This window comes from Anolis carolinensis, chromosome 4, assembly GCF_035594765.1.
Source record: "Anolis carolinensis isolate JA03-04 chromosome 4, rAnoCar3.1.pri, whole genome shotgun sequence".
Lineage (NCBI taxonomy): Eukaryota > Metazoa > Chordata > Lepidosauria > Squamata > Dactyloidae > Anolis > Anolis carolinensis.
This window is the reverse complement of record NC_085844.1, coordinates 112,499,636-112,518,807: the sequence shown is the minus strand read 5'-3', so window position 1 is coordinate 112,518,807 and position 19,172 is coordinate 112,499,636. Positions and strand designations below refer to the sequence as shown.

The 19,172-nt window shown below is 38.9% G+C and overlaps 1 protein-coding gene across 2 annotated transcripts in view; it reads right to left on the bottom strand.

Annotated features, from left to right (window-relative positions):
• Nucleotides 1-19,172, bottom strand: part of LOC100556731 (cadherin-6) — a 295,831-nt gene that overhangs the window by 254,101 nt on the left and 22,558 nt on the right. The window lies entirely within an intron of this gene.

Genomic DNA, 19,172 nt, shown 5'->3' with positions numbered 1-19,172 from the left:
TCAGACATTTATTGTATGCACATTAGAAACATTGAAATGTAGAAAAATCATGCTCTCTCTGTGCCAGGCACGTGGATACGGGCACAAAAAAGGTGCAAGGGGTCTGTGTAAATGTACAAGCTGGCAGGACAGGGAGAAGGGGGGCTGTTATCTATACGTACATTCCATTAGAGGGAGAGTGGACTTCTGACAGGTCAAAAGTAGGCCTCTTGACAGATCTCTCTTAGTATCTGTAACTTGCTACAGGCTTTTAGAGGGCTTAGATAGGAAAATGCTGATACGTGCATATTTATGCCCATGTATGTAAACACGTGAAGTGACATACTAATGATGAGATGTATGTAGAAGCATGTTCTTTGTCTGAAAATGTATAAAAGGCAATGTCAACGCCTTGATCAGGGCTCTGGTTTGCTTTTGGAGGAAATTCCACATCCAAAGTCTTCAGCTGAAAATAAAATCCTTTTCAGCCTTAACGGAAGGATCATTCTTGGTGTTATCTCTCCTATCATCTACAACACAAGTTCTTCTGTGTTAAAACTCACATTACCATGTTGGAAAGGTTCGGAAGATATGGGCTTTTAGATTACAGATCTCTGAATACCCCAGACCAGAAACTTTTTTTCCCAGTTCAGGGTTGTTTATTTATTCAAATAGACTTACATTTGTAAGTGTTTGTTGCATAAAGTGCAATACTTTCCAGCTTTTAGTGTTCTGTTTTATAATCATTTTTCAGATAATATATTTTCTTTAAGGGGTCATAGTCTTCTATTTAAATAGTACATATAAAGTACATTAAACTTTTTAAGCAGAGGGTTGGTTCTTGGTTCCTCTGACTGTTGAGGGGGGTGGACTATGGTTTGAAAAAAAAAATCAACAAATTCCTATGCACACCGCACAGCTATTATTTGTCATGCAAGTAAATATGAAAGCACAATACAATATTTAAAATGAAGAACAATTTTAACCAACATAAACTTACCAGTATTTCATTGGAAAGTAGGCCTGCTTTTGGCTGATGAGATAGTCAAGTTAATTAGGATTGTTGTTGTTGAGTGCCTTCAAGTCATTTCAGACTTAGAGTGACATTAAATCTAAAGTTCAGGGTGGGAGCTGGGTAAGTTACCTTGGAGAGTCGCATCCGGCCAGTAGGCCCACTGTTCCAGACAATGGCTAATTTGGATGTCTGGATTCTAGGATGTCTCATCCAAAAAGCATAATTATCTGCTGCTCATAGATAATTATGCAAAGAGCTGCCATTTCTGACCATCCTTCAAACAGTATCTCCCACAAATACATTTCTTCCTGAGACCAGCTGTTATCTGAATTCCCAACATCCAGTTAACATCTGCTGCCTCCCCGGCTTCCTGTCCTTCCCTTAGTGAACAGCTTCCTTTGACAGCTTCTTCATCTTCCTGGAAACTTCCTAATGTTAGCTGAATAGGATTATCATGCCTCATCTCCACTTGCTTTTCTAAAACTTCTTTACAAAGGGGGCTGTCTGCTGACAGTAAGCCCAGTTCACATTCCTGCTGCTTCTTAATCATGATCTACAGCCTAGGAGTTTCTTCTGGCCAGATTAATTGGGAGTATTACACAAAAGTATTATTTCTTCGCTGGGGCTTCTTCTGCAATGCTGCTGGCAACTGGAGCAAGATAAACTTTGCAAGTGAGCTGAGCTGTGGCATCAAAGCAGATCTCTTTTTGCGAGTTAATTGCAATCAGCTAAGATTTGCAGGAGCTCAACTAGGATTAGACCTGATAAACAGCAGAAATTGCTTTCCCCACTTTAGCATCCGACACAGCATTCAACAAAAGTGGTATGCCTTGAGCATCACAAGCTTTTCCACTCCGTGTTTGTGCATGTTACAGATGCTTTGTGAACACAATGTACCAATTAACACTAAGAAAAGGTGTGATCCTAAACACATCTACCAAGAAGTGAGTCTCACTAAATTGCAAATGAATTACTCCCATGTAAATGTGCATTGGGTTGCATCCTTAGAGAATTCCAAACTGAAATTCAGCCATTAATATACACTTAGGTATATTTCCTTGGGTGTATAGCTAGTTATCATGTTGGATTAAAACATGCATGTATAGGACTGAACTGCATATAAATTCTTCAATGACAATGAAGGCTTGACTCCCAGTCACACATATGTGATTGTTTCTGTTAGCTCTCTACCATAGTTATAGATTTTTAAAAGCCCTCTTCTCAACCAGAAGAGTTTGTTAAACGTATCCTATATCAGAAGAATCCATGGGAGAACTACCACAGATGGGAGAAATACACTATGTGGTTACTTTGCTGTGATGGTGTCCTGGTTTTGTGTTTGGTACAATATTGATATTTTGGATCTGTTTTAATTTTTGTGGGCCACTTTCAGTCCTCATCCATGAGTATAATAATTTGAAGAAGGAGAGGAAAAGAAATACAGTGTTCCTTCACTTATCATGGAGGTTAGGTTCCAGGACCACCCGCAATAAGTGAAAATCCATGAAGTAGGGATGCTATATTTATTTTAATATTTATACATTATTTTAGTAATTATACACTATTTTAAGTCTTTATCAACCAATTGTGTGTTGATAAATCGCCTCCTTCTCCACCTGTTGCCGCTTGGGCTCCTTTTCTCTCTCTTCGGCTTCTCCATCTTCCCTTCCTTAGGCTGCAAATTGTAGTTTTTATGATTTATAATATTCTTTTAGAGTGTATTGAAAAACTGCAAAACAGCAAATCCGCAAAAAGTGAACCGTGAAGTAGTGAGGGAACACTCACTACTCTTCTGAGATAATCAAAAGCAGTTTCTATAACAGTTTTATGCTCCCTGGAAAGACTGTGATGGCAGTCACACATACAAGGCCAAACTTACTGTGGCACTGCATTGGCATCCGATGGTTCAGATGGCCTGAGACTGCATCGACCTCACTGGGCTATCACCTTGTCCTTCATGTTGCCACTGTCATTTTCCATTAGCCATGGAGCTCCCTCCAACCACTCCTAATTCCTAATAGGGAACTCCGAAATTCGAATAGGGAGGTCCCTCTAACCATTTAGCTTTTGAAGTCCTAACAGAAAACTCATATGACCAGCAATAAGGGGGCAGACTGACATTTTTGCAGTTCTGGTGAGAGCTTCATTCTGAGAGCAACAGACATTACAATGATGGTCAGCCATTAGCAGGGAGCTCCGTGGCTGATAGAAAAGAGAAGCAGTGAGATGGGTCTCAGTCAACACCTTCCCTTATGTTGATAATTGAAAGTGGTTGGGGTTTGTGCTGGGCCAAAGCAGACTTGATCCAGCTCTCCGAATTTTTGGGAAGCCTATGGATACTATGGAAATTTATGCAAACTGCATAGTATCTCTCAACATTATCTAAAGTGGAACAAACTGTAGGGGTGTGTGAAATGGCAGAAATCCATTCTGTTTTCTTCTACTTTCACATACACACATTTGGTTGTGTTTTCTAGAAGATACTGGGAGATTAGGAGGAGGGTCATTTAGACTTGTAATTCAGAATCTGGAGTTCTGTTTCCATTTTGGGAAGAATCTTCCTGAAGACAAAAAAAAAGGGCACGCTGAAATTTAAAACAAAAAAGAAGGGGGGGAGGAAACGGATTTCTGCTGTTTCACACACCCCAAGAACAAAGTTGGATTAAGTTAAAAAAAACCCTGTGCATTACAGAGACAACCAGTGCTGGATTTGAGGTGAGTCTTTCTGGAGAGCTTTTCTTTCTCTCAGTGATGTACTGAAATGACGTAATGATGAGTTTTGAAAATGACACACAGCATAGAGGTGGCCCTCACCATGAAACTTGCAAAATGTCAGAATAGTTGCAGTGATGTTTGTCAGGGAAGAGATGTTCAAATGAAGAGAGGGCAGTTTTCTAGTTCTTGCATCTTACTCTCAGTGTTTTGCTAAAATGGCTCGTCACCGAAGCATGCTAATTTTGTAGAGTGAAAAAGCTACCTAGGCAATTTTGTTGAAGGATAGGCAAGGGGCCTACACAGCTAAGATTAATGAAAATCAATTTAAGACTTCTATTTTTTTTCTGCTGAACTGACATCAAAATCACAGAAAATGCAATAAGACAGGATGGATGATAGCTGGCATTAATATGGTGACAAAGGAAAAATGATGCAGCGTTTTTAAATCAAGCAAACACCCATTGCTACCACCTCCAAAGTACATGCAGAACTCTTTGATATCCTTTCATCCCGTTATTCATATCCTACATTTCTCCCACACTGGGAATCTAAGCAGGTTACAGAAGGACAGAATACAGAAAAAATATAGTTGGAAACGTACAAAATCAAGATTAAAACTGTTAACAACACAATTACACTGTTCTGGAAGGTGGTGGAGTTTCTATCTTTGGAAGCTGTAGTTCTACAAGGCTTTTAGCTGTCTATGTCAAAGAGTGATAATGTCTCGGGTAACTACAGTTACCAGGACTCCACAGCGTTGAGCCATGACAGGCAATGGGATGTGTCATCCTGCAAATCTGAACTAATAAAACTTTGGAATGCTACAAGTTCAGTCTACTTGGGAGAAAATTTGCTTTGATTCCAAAATTTTCCAGACCTCTCCAGATTACCTTAATTTGGTTTGGGTTTCCATTGAACCTCTATCACACCCCATGTTAAAATAACTACCCCAGGCATATAAGTTTTCATTTTCAGTTAGAATCAGGAGTAGCAAGTATGGTGAATGGAAAGGCTGGAGTATAACATCTACAGTTCTGAACTTATAAATGTTTGCTCAAAAGTGTCTGTTATTGTTTTCAGTGAGATTTACTTCCTAGCAAAACTGCTTAAAATTGCACTTCCAAATTAACCTGCCCATTGCACTCCTTCAAAAATAGGACTAAGAAGCAACAGGAGAGATGTATTGATCCTGTTAATGATTAATATGCTTCTTCTTCTGAGATTTCTACTCTTTGGTCAAAGGGTGATCCCCTTTGGCTCTTAAACCAGATCATGGTTTGTAAAACATATCCATTATCAACTTAGATTGGATGCCAAGCTATAATTAGAATTGCCCACAAACTCCTTGTCCCTGTGTGCCGACGGACATCTGAAACATAGGATCATCTGTATCATCCCATTCCCAGTTAACACCAATATATATTTTTACTTTTGGTACAGTTGACCCTAACATTTGATGGAGATGAAAGTATTTTTGGTTCCAAGGAGTGGAAGAGGTACTCTCTAGTCAAGATCCCACCAAAACATGACTGGTCTTGGGTATGCTGTGTGTTTTGAGACTGTGAGTGCATCTACACTATGGAATTAATATGTTTGCCACTACCTTAAGTGCCATGACTCACTCCATGAATTTATGGGAGTTAAGTGTTTGGTCTTCTCTGACAAAGAGTGCTGGTGCTTTACTAAGTTACAACTCCCATGATTCCACATCATTGAGCCATGGAAGTTACAGTGGTGTCAAACTGTATTAATTCTAAAGTGTAAATGTACCTTGCATAATTTACTTCTTTGTCTCAGACAGTAAAAAATGTTTTTGTGCCAATCCTGAGGACAAACTACTCATATTTTCAGATTCTCTTAACTGAAGATAAAAGTGCAGAAACAGATGAATAGTTGGACTTTTCTTCTTTTCCTTTACAAAAAAAATCTCACAGGAAAATGCAATAACACTCAAAATCTATAAACAGTGAAACATCTATTGGGTCACTGAAAAATGAACTAAATTCATCATACATGCTCATTGGCATCTTCATCAGGCAAAGCTGCAAACCGTCACATAGAAGAAGAAAAAATGAGGACATTACTATGACGGGCCTACATTTGGTCAAAAAGCTATTTTTGTTGTTTTCTATTATGATAGTATCCATTTAGAAATATCCTGCCTTTCACTATATAGAATCCGGAAAACAAAGATGCATAAAACTACTAAGTGTTATGCATTCCCAATAAAGGTTTTACCTTTGTTGGAAGTAGAAATCTTAAAAAGCCCCAGTACTTTGGATCCCTTTTCTTTAGGATTCTCCTTCTATGGCTAATGGGGTTATATCTAGTGGTGGATTTGCTTTCACACAAGAGGGAAAAGCTGTGGCCTTTTAAGAGATTGATGGACTACAATGCCACTTACCAAAAACAATGAAGCATGCTGGCAGAGGCTACTGGGAATTTAGTCCAGCAACTTGTAGTAGCATATCACACCATCTATTGTCCCCTTAGTACAACGTTCCTCCATATGTAAGGAGGCCCCAATTTCCAATGATTCAGCCTATCTAAAATCAGCCTCAGTCTACATCGTATCCCATGCTGTTCCAAAAGGTTCTCCAATAATAAGAATCACTTTAAGTGGATGAAGCAGTTTAAGTGGTTTTGAGAAACCATAAAAAAGTGGAATGACTTTCCACTAAGGAGAAGCCCCACTGGATATAAACCATTATCTTCCTAACACCTGAATTTTAATTCCTCTAATGATTTACCATTTTTATTCCACTGAAAGGATCCTTCTGCTACCAACTGCTGGTCTATCTCCAAGGTGAGTCAGAACAATTGGAAATGATGGACAAATTGACTACATGTTGCCGCTCAGGCAGCTGTAAACGTTGCAAGAAGATAAAGGAATCTGTTTAGCAGAGACAAATGTCAGGTATCTAAACAAGTGCAGGAGTAGTGCTTTCATAAATATTTATCTTCACACAGTTTTTGTGTGTGCAGCTGTGCATGTGTGCTCATGCCCCCCTCCACATGTGTGTGTGTGTTTGTGTCTGCAGCAAGAGAACATTTGGAAAAAATGTGATACATGTTTTATATTGCAAATGAAATCTAATAGTCACATTCTGGCCATAATTAAATATTTCTGCATAATGCATATATATATTCTGGCAAGGCAGCCTAATTAATCCATAAAATGCTTCCTCGCATTGCCAAGGCAAAGTTATTATCAAATGGATTGTTTTGAAATAGCAAGCTTGGCATGATTCTGAACGTGAACAGATGGAAAATGTATAGACCATAAGCGTTTTTGGGATTGAGGACTGTGTGTACCACACAACCCATGCTATACTGCTATTGTACTAGAGCCCATCCCGAATAGTAACTATAGCATCTCAGTTATCAACAGTATGCTTTGTCGAGCCAGCACAGGATTCGAGAACTGGACTAGGACTCTGGAGACCAGTGTTCAAATCCTTGCTTAGCCATGGAAACCTATTGACATTAGGCAAGATACATTCTCTTAAGTCTTGACAAAATTCCTCTCAACAAATCTTGCCAAGAAAATCCTGTGATAGATTCACCTTAAGGTCACCATAAGTCAGAATGACTTAAAGACGCACAACAATGCTTGGTTACCATACAGTGATGCTACTATACATTGCTTTTCCTCATGGGCATATTTTGCATTTCACATGTTTTATTTTGTGATTGGTCACTGGACGATAAATACAAGTTTAATCCGCATGTCTGAGTGCACATCTTTGAGGAAATTTCTTTCTTGGAGGAAAACCATGTTAATTGGAGACAATGTTGATCCTTTATAATATCTAGTTTGACCCCTTAGTCTTCCCAGGCTTTCCTGGAGAACTTATGGAATACTGGGAGAAAAATCCCAGCCCTCTATATCTTTTGCATTTTCATCCCCAAGAGACCCACCAAATATAGACAGCAACAAGGGATTGTGTGTAATATGTGCCTTCAAGTCACCTATCAACTTACGGCAACTTCGTGAATTTCATTAGATTTTCTTAGACAAGGAATACTCAGAGGTGGTTTTTCCAGTTCCTTCCTCTGAATATTGCCCACAACATCTGTTAGTCTTCCATTCAAGTGTTAACCAGACTCTGCTTAACTTCCAAGATCAAACAAGATCGGGTGCCTTTAGGATATTATAAGATTTATGATTCCAACCATTCTGAAGGGCAATGATTCTAGAGAATGTAAAAGAGTTCATAGGTCCAAAAAAGCTCAGTAAAAGAGAGTTTCTGCCACCGATAATAGCACTATTGGTTTACTTCCTTTTTAAAAACTGTGTAAGTTTTTTTGGGGGGAAGCATGGGAGGATATAAAAGAAACAGGACGATGGCAACATCAAGAAAGAAGACATGTAAAAATGACTAATTTTATCTAATTAGTTATTTTCTATAGTAAAGACTTCTAGGCATATATGGTGACTCCACTGCTGATAAACATTTTGGGCATTGTCTTTTCTTCTTACAACTTTCATCCAGTCCCATCACTTTTCCAAATGTATCAGCTTCTGAGTGGCTGAGACTATTATACTGTCCACAAATAGGGATAGAGGTGTAGAAGGGCACCCAAGCAAAATCTTATGTGTTCCAGCTAGTAATGACACAGGGATTTCCAAAGTGGGAAATTCATACTCTAAATTCATCATTTTCATTACCCTCAGCAGTCACCAAGTACAATGCTCTACAGAAGTTGTGGAGAAAAAGAAGTGACAACAGAGTGATGTGGACACATCATGGACCACCCTATCTCTATCGTATTATTCTACAACTCTCTTGAAAACCTCACAAGCACCTGTCTCCACCTGTTCTTATAACATTTCACCGAAAATGCAGGGAGGCCCAAATATTACATTTCCCAAATATAGCTTCAGCTTATCCTAAAAAAAGTCTTTGTAGCCTGTGTGCTTCACAGAAGGGAATGTGGGTGAAGGATCTTTTTTTCTTCATATACAGTAGCGTCTAACTTATCCAACATAAACAGGCCGGTAGAACGTTGGATAAGCGAAAATGTTGGATAATAAGGAGGCATTAAGGAAAAGCCTATTACACATCAAATTACGTTATGATTTTACAAATTAAGCACCAAAACATCATATTTTACAACAAATTGACAGAAAAAGCAGTTCAATACACAGTAACATTTTGGAGAATAACTACTATATACTTCTTTTCTGTTGCTCCCCTCCAATATCTATCCTCTAGATTGTACCACTATCTTATGACCCTGTTCTTTGTGGTTTTTATTCTTGTTTCTTTCTCACCCCGAGTTTTAACTTAGTGTTCATGTGGCCCGCCCTTGTTTTTATTGTTTCCCTGATTTTGCGTTGTAATGTATATTATTATCTATTGTATTGTTCAATGGGTTATGTTGTGTTGTTCTTTTATATTTTGTTATATTGAATTGTTCTGGGCATGGCCCCATGTAAGCCGCCCCGAGTCCCCGTTGGGGAGATGGTGGCGGGGTATAAATAAAGTTTTATTATTATTATTATTATTATTATTATTATTATTATTACATTATGTAGTAATTACTGTATTTACGAATTTAGCACCAAAACATTGCAATGTAGTGAAAACATTGACTACAGAATCATTGACTACTAAAAGGCAGACTGCATTGGATAATACAGAACGTTGGATAAGTGAAGATTGGATAAGCGAGACTCTACTGTAAAAGAAATTACTGCAAAGTGAACGTTTCTGAAAAGCAAAAAAATCAGAGGCATGTAATGGTGTGTATATGCCTTAAATCACTTTGACTTATGGTGACCCCATGAATTTCATATATCTTCTTAAGCAAATAATACTCAGAGAGGCCTTTGCCAGGTTTATCTTCTGAAATATCCAATCTAACTACTGACTAGGGTTTACCCTGCTTATCTTCCAAGATTGGACAGAAACCTAGCGTATTTAGGAAAAATGATTTTTCAGTAAAACACATAAAAACGCAGATAGACCAATTATAAAAGATCAATGGCATTGAGTTATTTGCAATGAAGAAGCAATGTTGTCTAAAATAAACACTCTTTTCACTTTTTCTGTTTTTTAAAGACAACAGAAGATACTAAGAGAATAGAACAGACCACTGGACAAAACAGCCAATACACAACTGAGATGGATGGATGGAAATATGTATGTGAGTGTGTGTATTGTCTTTAAGACATGCATGGGATATAGACTAACGGGGAATTCCTCATTCCACCCCATCTCACTTAGTTGACAAGGTTCAGCAATTGAATACATGGCACTGTTAGATGTCAGATGTAGGTCTTCTAACTCACGATTGGACCATATGTCCCATGAAAATTCTGGAGCTGGATTTAGAAGAGCCACAATAGGGGTGATATATGAGAGCTCAGAAAGTGGGGAGGGAAGGGGTCAATGGGCCTCTACTATGTCCTTGGTAGGATTGACCTATTCCCAATGCATATGAAGCTCACATTGCAAACAGAAGTTATATGACAATGAATTGGATGAAACATGTTTGCAAAAATAATAGCAGCACTTGTATCAGTTTTGCTTCTTATCCAAGCAAAATTGAATATCCTTAACTACTACTAATTTCAGTATTAGAGATCTCTGTCAAAGCCCTTTGAAATCTGTTGATTTAACAAATCCAACAAATTTGGCTGTGCTGGATTATTTGTTGAAAGCATTCCAGAAGCAGCAAAGAATAACAAGTATTATTATTGCACTTTGTTTAAAAGCCATCAAAACAGAATATAACAAAATAGAACAGAGCTGCTGTATTTAATCAATTAATTACCGTATATACTCAAGTATAAGCCGACCCGAATATAAGCTGAGGCACCTAATTTTACCACAAAAAACTGGGAAAACATTGACTCCAGTATAAGCCAAGGGTGGTAAATTTCAGAAATAAAAATAGATACCAATAAAATTACATTAATTGAGGCATCGGTAGGTTAAATGTTTTTGAATATTTACATAAAGCTCAAATTTAAGATAAGACTGTCCAACTCTGATCAAATCATTGTTCTCATCTTCTTCAATGTAAATGTGCTTATATATCCTTTTAATAATAATAGAGTAAAATAATACATGTAATAATAATAATAATAATAATAATAATAATAATAATAATAAATACAGGAAAATAATACAAGTAATAATAAATAGAGTAAAATAATAAATGCAATAATAATAATAATGATAAGATCAGAGTGAAATAATAAATGTATTATTAATAATAATAAAAATAGAGTAAAATAAATGTAATAGTAGCAACAATGATAGAGAAAAATAATAAATGTACCATATATTATCGAGTATAAGCTGACCCAAATATAAACCAACCAGGACTCTCACCCGAGTATAAGCCGAGGTGGGCTTTTTCAGTCTTAAAAAAGGGCTGAAAAACTAGGCTTATACTCGAGTATATACAGTAGTTACCATAATCATTTCTTAAAAATACTTTTACTGAAATTAATAATTCTCATTGATGATGATGATGATGATGATAAACACGTTTAGTTGCAAGACATATGAACATCACAGAAATCATCACACACAATGGACTCTTTTTCTAAGAAAAGAGTTGCTAAAACGTAAGAGTAACTTGGTTTATTCTTTTTAAAATTTTTATGATTTTTTAAAAATTACATTATTCATGGGGAAATGTAAATGGTTTAATTATAAAAAACATTTAGGTGTATCAACTGTGATTTCTTTCATCAGACAACAGCACTAGAAAGAAAAGGAAACATCCCCGCACCTATTAAAGCAAGTTGTTTGACAGAAACTCAATGTGTTCAGTCGTAGCGACTTCTGAAAACTTAAATTGCTGTGTGGGAAAATAATTTCTGAACGACTGAAAATGGTCTATAGGAAAATAAGAAACTATACAGTAATCATTCAACATTACCGACGTGTCTTTCAACTCCACATTTAATGACTAAATTGATGTGACTAGCTGGCAGTTCAGTTGTAATAATACACATCCTTTTGGTGTCCTACTTGTTTTATCCCACTGATGCAACATGGGGCCAGTTGTCCTTAATTTTTCCAAGTTATAAAGTAGCAATAATATTTGAAGGAGAGGTAAGAATCCACAGTGTTTGGAATTATGTGCTATTTCATTACTTCAGGGGAGTTAGGGGCCCTATGGAATGAGAGAACTGCATTCAAATAAAGTACACTTGGCAATTTTCATTCATTCCACAAAAAGCTCTGTGAATTTGCCATTGTCTGAAACAAGACACTATGCTTGCAAAGTAGGTGGAATAAATTCACTCAATATGGAGATTTACAAACTTTCAGAATGATCTCAGTGATTTGCCATCCAAAATTGTCCATCTATGTAGAGAATATCTAACTACACATTCCTCCTCCTCCTCTCAGAATAATGATTCTTGACAAACAGAACTGCTTTAAAATTGACTTGTGAGAAGTATTTTAGTCACAGGTTAATGGCTTTTTGCCAGTAGCATGAGGACTAGTAACAAGACACAATCCAGCTGAATCTAACTTTTCCACTTTGAGCACAGCAGGATTTAGATATGCTGAACTCTGACTCACAGTGATTTATCTGACCCCTTTAGAAAAGCAAAAAAACAAAACAAAATATCAGAGTGGCTTATGTTCATGATTTACCAAAGGATACAGAGGCCTTATGAAAAGTTGTGCTGTGCAAACAAACATGTCTTTACCAGATCCGATCACATAAAAATACATCTCTGCTGGGAAGACAGTCGGAGAAAAAGAATTTTTGAATGCTTTTGAGGGGGGCGGGGAGCGAAATAATTTGTCCAAGGTCATATAGGAAGCTGATGTCAAGAAGGGCTGAGATTTATGCCTGACACCAAATTACCAATCTAACCATTACATCCCTCACAATCACAGGACAAAGGAAATCAAAAAATAAATGATGATTCACTTTACTGGAAAAAAAGCCAATTTTGCTGCCTTCTTCCGAACGATATTGCAAAACTATCTCTTCATTCAGATGGTTTAGGTAGTTTCCATGTGTGATTCACTACTAAAATGCCTGAGTGAAAGGTCTGATAAGGAACTGGTAATGTATTGCTGTATCATCCAGTTAGGCAAATGAGGAAGATAGCTGATTTTTAAAAAACTTGGAAAAACTGCACATTCCAGACTTAGTCTCTGACAGAACTCACTGCTCAGTCTTCCCAGACTGAATGGACCCCACTTCATTCTGAGAGAAATGTCAAGGCAGAAATCAATAATTCAAGGGAACATGCATCTGTCAGATTTCCTTCCCCCACCACACAAATCTTTCATAGTTGAGGGATAATGTTTATAAAGTGCAAGTCAACCCTTCCACTGGAGCCATCACCAAAGACTGATGTGCTACCATATAGACTACTTCATTCCACAGGCTGAATATATAACTGTCTGTATATACCTTCTGAGATAGACAAGTAGATGGAAATCTGCTTTATTTTCCTTTAATTTTGACGGTGAGGCAGAAATCGTTTTGAGATGCAACCATAAATCAAAGAAATGAACTCACTGTTTTTGATAAATTCAGCAATATACAACTGCATTCTGGACTTGCACTTTCTTGAGGTGTGTCCACGGGGTGTTTACTTCTAATATTATGCATACATTTCAGAAGATTGATAGAATTGTAACCAATAAACAACACAAAGAAGATTCATAGTTTGGATTGATGGCACTGCTCTTCAACACCAACTTGGAATGTGTGTACGTGCCTTCAGGTTGCCTGTTGATTTATGTCCACCCCATGAATTCCATAGGGTTTTCCCCACTCAAGTGATATTAAAAAGTGTTTGGGCTGAGACTAGACCAACATGACATAATAGCCACGTTTCAATATTTGAAAGAATGTCATATAGACCATGGAGCCAATTCTTTTTCCACTGTTCCAGAGGCTTGGACTTAGAGCAATGGATTCAAAGAGATTCAAATTAAGAATGAGGTAGAACTTCATGATGGTGAGAGCTGCTTAGCAGTTCAGTATGCTGTCTCCCACTATAATGGGGTCTCCTTCTTAGAGGTTTTTAAAAAGAGTCTGGATGGCCTCTGTTGGGAGTTCTTTGATTGGGTTTTCCTGCATGGTAGGGGATTGGATTGGATAACCCTTCTGCTCTTTCTTTAATTATTTGATTCCCTTCCAACTCTAACTTTTTTTGATTCAGTTATCATGACACTAGAAGTGATTTTAACATGATGAATTATTGGTTATGTCAATGGCCCTTACATTCCCAAACAATGCTAGATTCTGATTAGTTTAAACTCTGGAAGATAGCATTACAATAAAAACAGAAGTCAGTGTCAGAGAGTCAATAAAACAAATATCTCAAAGGGGTAGAGACAGAGCACATGCAAAATGCTGGTGAAAGGTAGATCTCAATTCTTCATACAAGAGCTGTGCAAGCTTTCCACTAATAAAAGTGTGCATTGATCATACTGCCTCTTACAATCCATGCGAGATCAGTTAGGATACAAAGCAAAGTTGGGTCTCTGCCAGATGTATTGGACTCTACTGCCGAGATAAGATGGAGATGCTGGAGTTCACCATTGGGAGGGTGCCATGATGATCTATATCCACTGAGGAGTGAATCTGATGGAAACCTCCACTCACAAAACAAGACCAAAATTTAAAAAAATGCATGAGAAAGAAAATAACATTTGTGGAGAAGGCAATACCATTCTGTTATCTGTTAATCTCATTCATGAAATGCAAGTTGGATGTAAACCTCATTCAGGGATTGTGAGTTGAGAGAAGCAGGGCTTGCCTATTTAAAACTTTCATTACGTTGTCGAAGGCTTTCATGTCCAGAATCACAGGGTTGTTGTGTTTTCCAGGCTGTATGGCCATGTTCCAGAAGTATTCTCTACTGACGTTTCACCCACATCTATGGCAGGCATCCTCAGAAGTATACCTCACAACCTCTGAGGATGCCTGCCATAGATGTGGGCAAAATGTCAGGAGATAATACTTCTGGAACATAGCCATACAAGCCTGGAAAACACACAACTTTCATTAAGTTTCCAAAAGTACATGACTAATGTTCATCTGAGAGTAAGATGGATTTCTCTCCTCTAATATCAGTCCCACACTATATGTAGGGATGGAGGCAAAGGTTGTAAAACGTTAACCAGCCTTTTCAACTGACGAAAACGGGAAATTAACTGCAGATATTTGCTTGCATGGGGGACCCAAGAAAGGGGCAAAATGGTCGGTGTGGAGACATGTATACAGTAGAGTCTCACTTATCCAAGCTAAACGGGCCGGCAGAAGCTTGGATAAGTGAATATCTTGGATAATAAGGAAGGATTAAGGAAAAGCCTATTAAACATCAAATTAGGTTATGATTTTACAAATTAAGCACAAAAACTTCATGTTATACAACAAATTTGACAGAAAAAGTAGTTCAATACGCAGTAATGTTATGTTGTAATTACTGTATTTACGAATTTAGCACCAAAATATCACGATATATTGAAAACATTGACTATAAAAATGGCTTGGATTATCCAGAGACTTGGATAAGCGAGGCTTGGATAAGTGAGACTCTACTGTATTTCTAATGGAGAACCGTGTGTGAATGATAGCATAATATATGACGATGAATAGCCTTGAGATATGTGAAAGCAGAAAATTGGCGTGAAAAAAAACCCACTACTATAAGAAGGAACTAGCTAGTCCCTAGAGGGGACACCAGCTTTCAAGAGCTTCAAATGGCTGCAGAGGATAACTGCAGGGAGCCACCGTCAGACTGAATAATTTCCACTCACTTTTAAGACATACAGCCTTCCAACTGTCTCTGATGGTTATTTCGGAGAAACCAGTTACTTTAGAATACAAATATGATATTTGGGACCAAGTGTTCTCAGTGGAAATGAAAGCCAGCAAAGCCTGTATGTGCTACAGCCATCTGAATGATACTGTAGAGAAGTATTTCCATCCTGCAGTTATTTGTTAGCCCATTTGATCTGTTTTAAAAGAGCCTGCTTAATTGAGTCCTCCTCTCACTGCTGGAAATCTGGGTTCATGTCTCAGGGGTGAAGGCATATGTTTGATCTCCTCCTAGCAGACTCAACTGCAGACCCCTCCCCTTGTCTCAGGGAAAGTTATTGCCTCCGTCTCCTCCCTGTCTCCGCAAAATAAAACAGAGATACTGACCATCAGTAGAGATGTGTAGTCACTCTGATTTGTAGAACAAATGAAAGTTCCACACAAATATTTTCTGCCAGAAACCGAGCATCCCATGAAAGAAGGCTTTGTCTTGACTGGAATAAGAATATGCATAGATAGCCGGTGAATCTAGATGTCTACATTCCAGCCACAAATTCTTTCCCGGTGCACATTTATCCCACGCAGTCTCATGCAAAAGAGAGATCAGTGGTAAGCCTCCCACATGTGCACTACTATAAATCCCCCTAACTGTAGGAGTATTCCCCCACGTAGTCCCATATCCACACCTAGCTTTCCTCCTCTCGCATAAATTTGCATGCATCTGTACACAGAGATTGAGGACAAGTTTCAAAGCACTGAGCCAGAACTGCTCCATAAGTTCTTTGTGAGCACATTTCATTAACTTAATTATACAACAAACAAAGCATCCACGCAATGCTTTCTACTAAGCATGTCCCGTTCCTAGCCTCCGTTCAAGGCTTTTTGCTCATCAAGCCAATTAATTACTTTCCCCTCTTGGAAGCACTGAGGCTAACGATCTCATCTCTCTTTAAGATCTTGCAGTAAGAAAACTTTAAATTGTGGGCAGCGTCTGCGGCCAACTCTCAGCTTCTTAGTGGCGAAAGGGACCAGATGTGCTGCAGGGCTGAGTGTAATTTTAGCCATTAAACTTCTTGATCCCTGAATGTCATCAGGAGTTACCTTAGACCGAACGCATCCAGTTGCACTCGCAAGGCACTGCATTTAACTCTCCATAAAATATGGATTTTATTGCAGCACTGTCAAGACCTCATTCCACAACTGCTGACCTCTGTGCCTTTTACATATCTCCAGGCTCCAACCTTTGAATTAAAAATTATGTGTCTCCCTATCTGTCTATATCTGCCTCTCCAACTATTTATCAGCTGGAGTGCACCTCTGAAATATATGAATAATACGATGGCAATGCAATGATTTTCAAGACATGCTGATTCCCCACATCCCTATTTCAATCTAGGACTAACATTTCGGTAACTGTGCACCTTCAGCATCTTATTTATCCAGTGTACTCTGTGCTATGCAAAGGGCTGTTTCACATTTCACATCTTTTGTGGCAGCTCCTGCAAACTCCTCCTGTTCTCCTGACTTTTCCTCCAGGAAAAAAAATTAAAGCTCTCAGCTGCCTTGACTCCCTATATTGAGAGGAAGGCAGGATAAAAATAAAGTACACTATGTTTTGTTGAAGGCTTTCACGGTCGGAATCACTGGGTTGCTGTGAGTTTTCCAGGCTGTATGGCCATGTTCCAGAAGCATTTTCTTCTGATGTTTTGCCCACATCTATGGCAGGCATCCCCAGAGGTTGTGAAGTGTTGGAAACTAGTCAAATGAGGTTTATATATCTGTGGAATGCCCAGGGTGGGTGAAAGAACTTTTGTCTGCTTGAGGCAAATCTGAATGTTTCAACTGATCACCTTGATTAGTGTTGCAGCTTCAAAGCCTGGCTGCTTCCTGCCTGGGGGAATCCAGCATGTGGACAGTTTCAACAGAAATGAAAATCTGGCTACCCAAATAAAATAAAAAAAAACCTCTAAAATCAGGACGGTAAGTAAAGGACAACACTAAAAACACAGGGGAATTCCAGACAAGAAACAATCAGGTAAGTCCCAACAAAGGATTCCCCCAGGCAGGAAGCAGCCAGGCTTTGAAGCTGCAAGGTTTTTCAGTGCTAATCAAGGTAACTGTTTTATACTTATGTACCATTTTTACCTACTGTATGTTACCCTGGAGTGCCTTTGTAAGCTACCTGAGTCCCTTCGGGGCGAGGGTGGTGGGATATAAATAAAGTTCATTACTATTATTAGTAGTAGTAAAGGTAAAGGTTTTCCCCTGACATCAAGTCTAGTTGTGTCTGACTCTGGGGATTGGTGCTCATCTCCATTTCTAAGCTGAAAAGCCGGTGTTCTCCACAGACACTTCCAAGGTCATGTGGCTGGCATGACTGCATGGACTGCTGTTACCTTCCCGCCGGAGCATTACCTATTGATCTGCTTACATTTGCATGTTTTCAAACCACTAGGTTGGCAGACGCTGAGGCTTATAGTGGGAGCTCATCCCACTCCCTGGATTTGAACCACCATCCTTTCAAGTTCAGCAGCTCAGTGATTTAACTTGCTGCATCACTGGGGGCTCGTTTTATTATTATTATTACATTCGCACTTGACTCAAACAGACAAGAGTTCTTTCTTCCACCCTGGACATTCCACAGATATATAAACCCCACTTGCCTAGTTTCCAACAGACCTCACAACCTCTTCAGATGCTTGCCATAGATGTGGGCAAAACATCAGGCGAGAATGCTTCTGGAACATGGCCATACAGCTTACCCAGTGAAAGCCTCCCACTACACTACATTTGTGTTTTTTTTAATAGCTCATATTAAGTCCACACCTTCGCCTGGCTAAACTTTCCCCTCCTGTCTGACAAGATGGATTTCAATTGGAAGGAAAAGGTTTTAAATATACTTCAGTGGTGTTTCTAACGGGCTATCCAATAAGGTTGTGCAATGGGAGAGCTGCCTGCCAGCAAGCTTCACACAAAGGGTAAATGTTTCCCCTGACATTAAGTCCAGTCGTGTCAGACCCTGGGGGTTGGTGCTCATCTCCATTTCTAAGCCAAAGAGCCTCCATTGACACATCCTAGGTCATGCAGCCAACATGACTATATGGAGCAGAAGCGGTACCTATTGCTCTACTCACATTTGCATGTTTTCGAACTGCTAGGTTGGCAGATAAAGGTAAAGGTAAAGGTTTCGGTCTGCAAGTTCAGCAGCTCAGCGCTTTAACACACTGAGCCACCGGAGGCTCAATTAAAACATAGGTAAAGGTAAAGGTTTCCCCTGACATTAAGTCCAGTCATGTCTGACTCTGGGGGTTGGTGTTCATCTCCATTACTAAGCCGAAGAGCCGGCGTTGTCCATAGACACCTCCAAGGTCATGTGGCTGGCATGACTGCATGGAGCACCGTTACCTTCCTGCCAGAGCGGTACCTATTGATCTACTCACATTAGCATTTTTTTCAAACTGCTAGGTTGGCAGAAGCTGGAGCTAACAGCGGGCACTCACTCCGCTTCCGAGATTTGAACCTGGGACCTTTTGGTCTGCAAGTTCAGCAGCTTAGTGCTTTAACACACTTCACCACCGGGGTTCCAGGTTGGCAGAAGCTGGGGCTAATAGTGGGAGCTCAGTCCGCTCCCCGGATTCGAACTGGGGACCTTTCGGTCAGCAAGTTCAGCAGCTCAGTGCTTTAACACACTTCACCA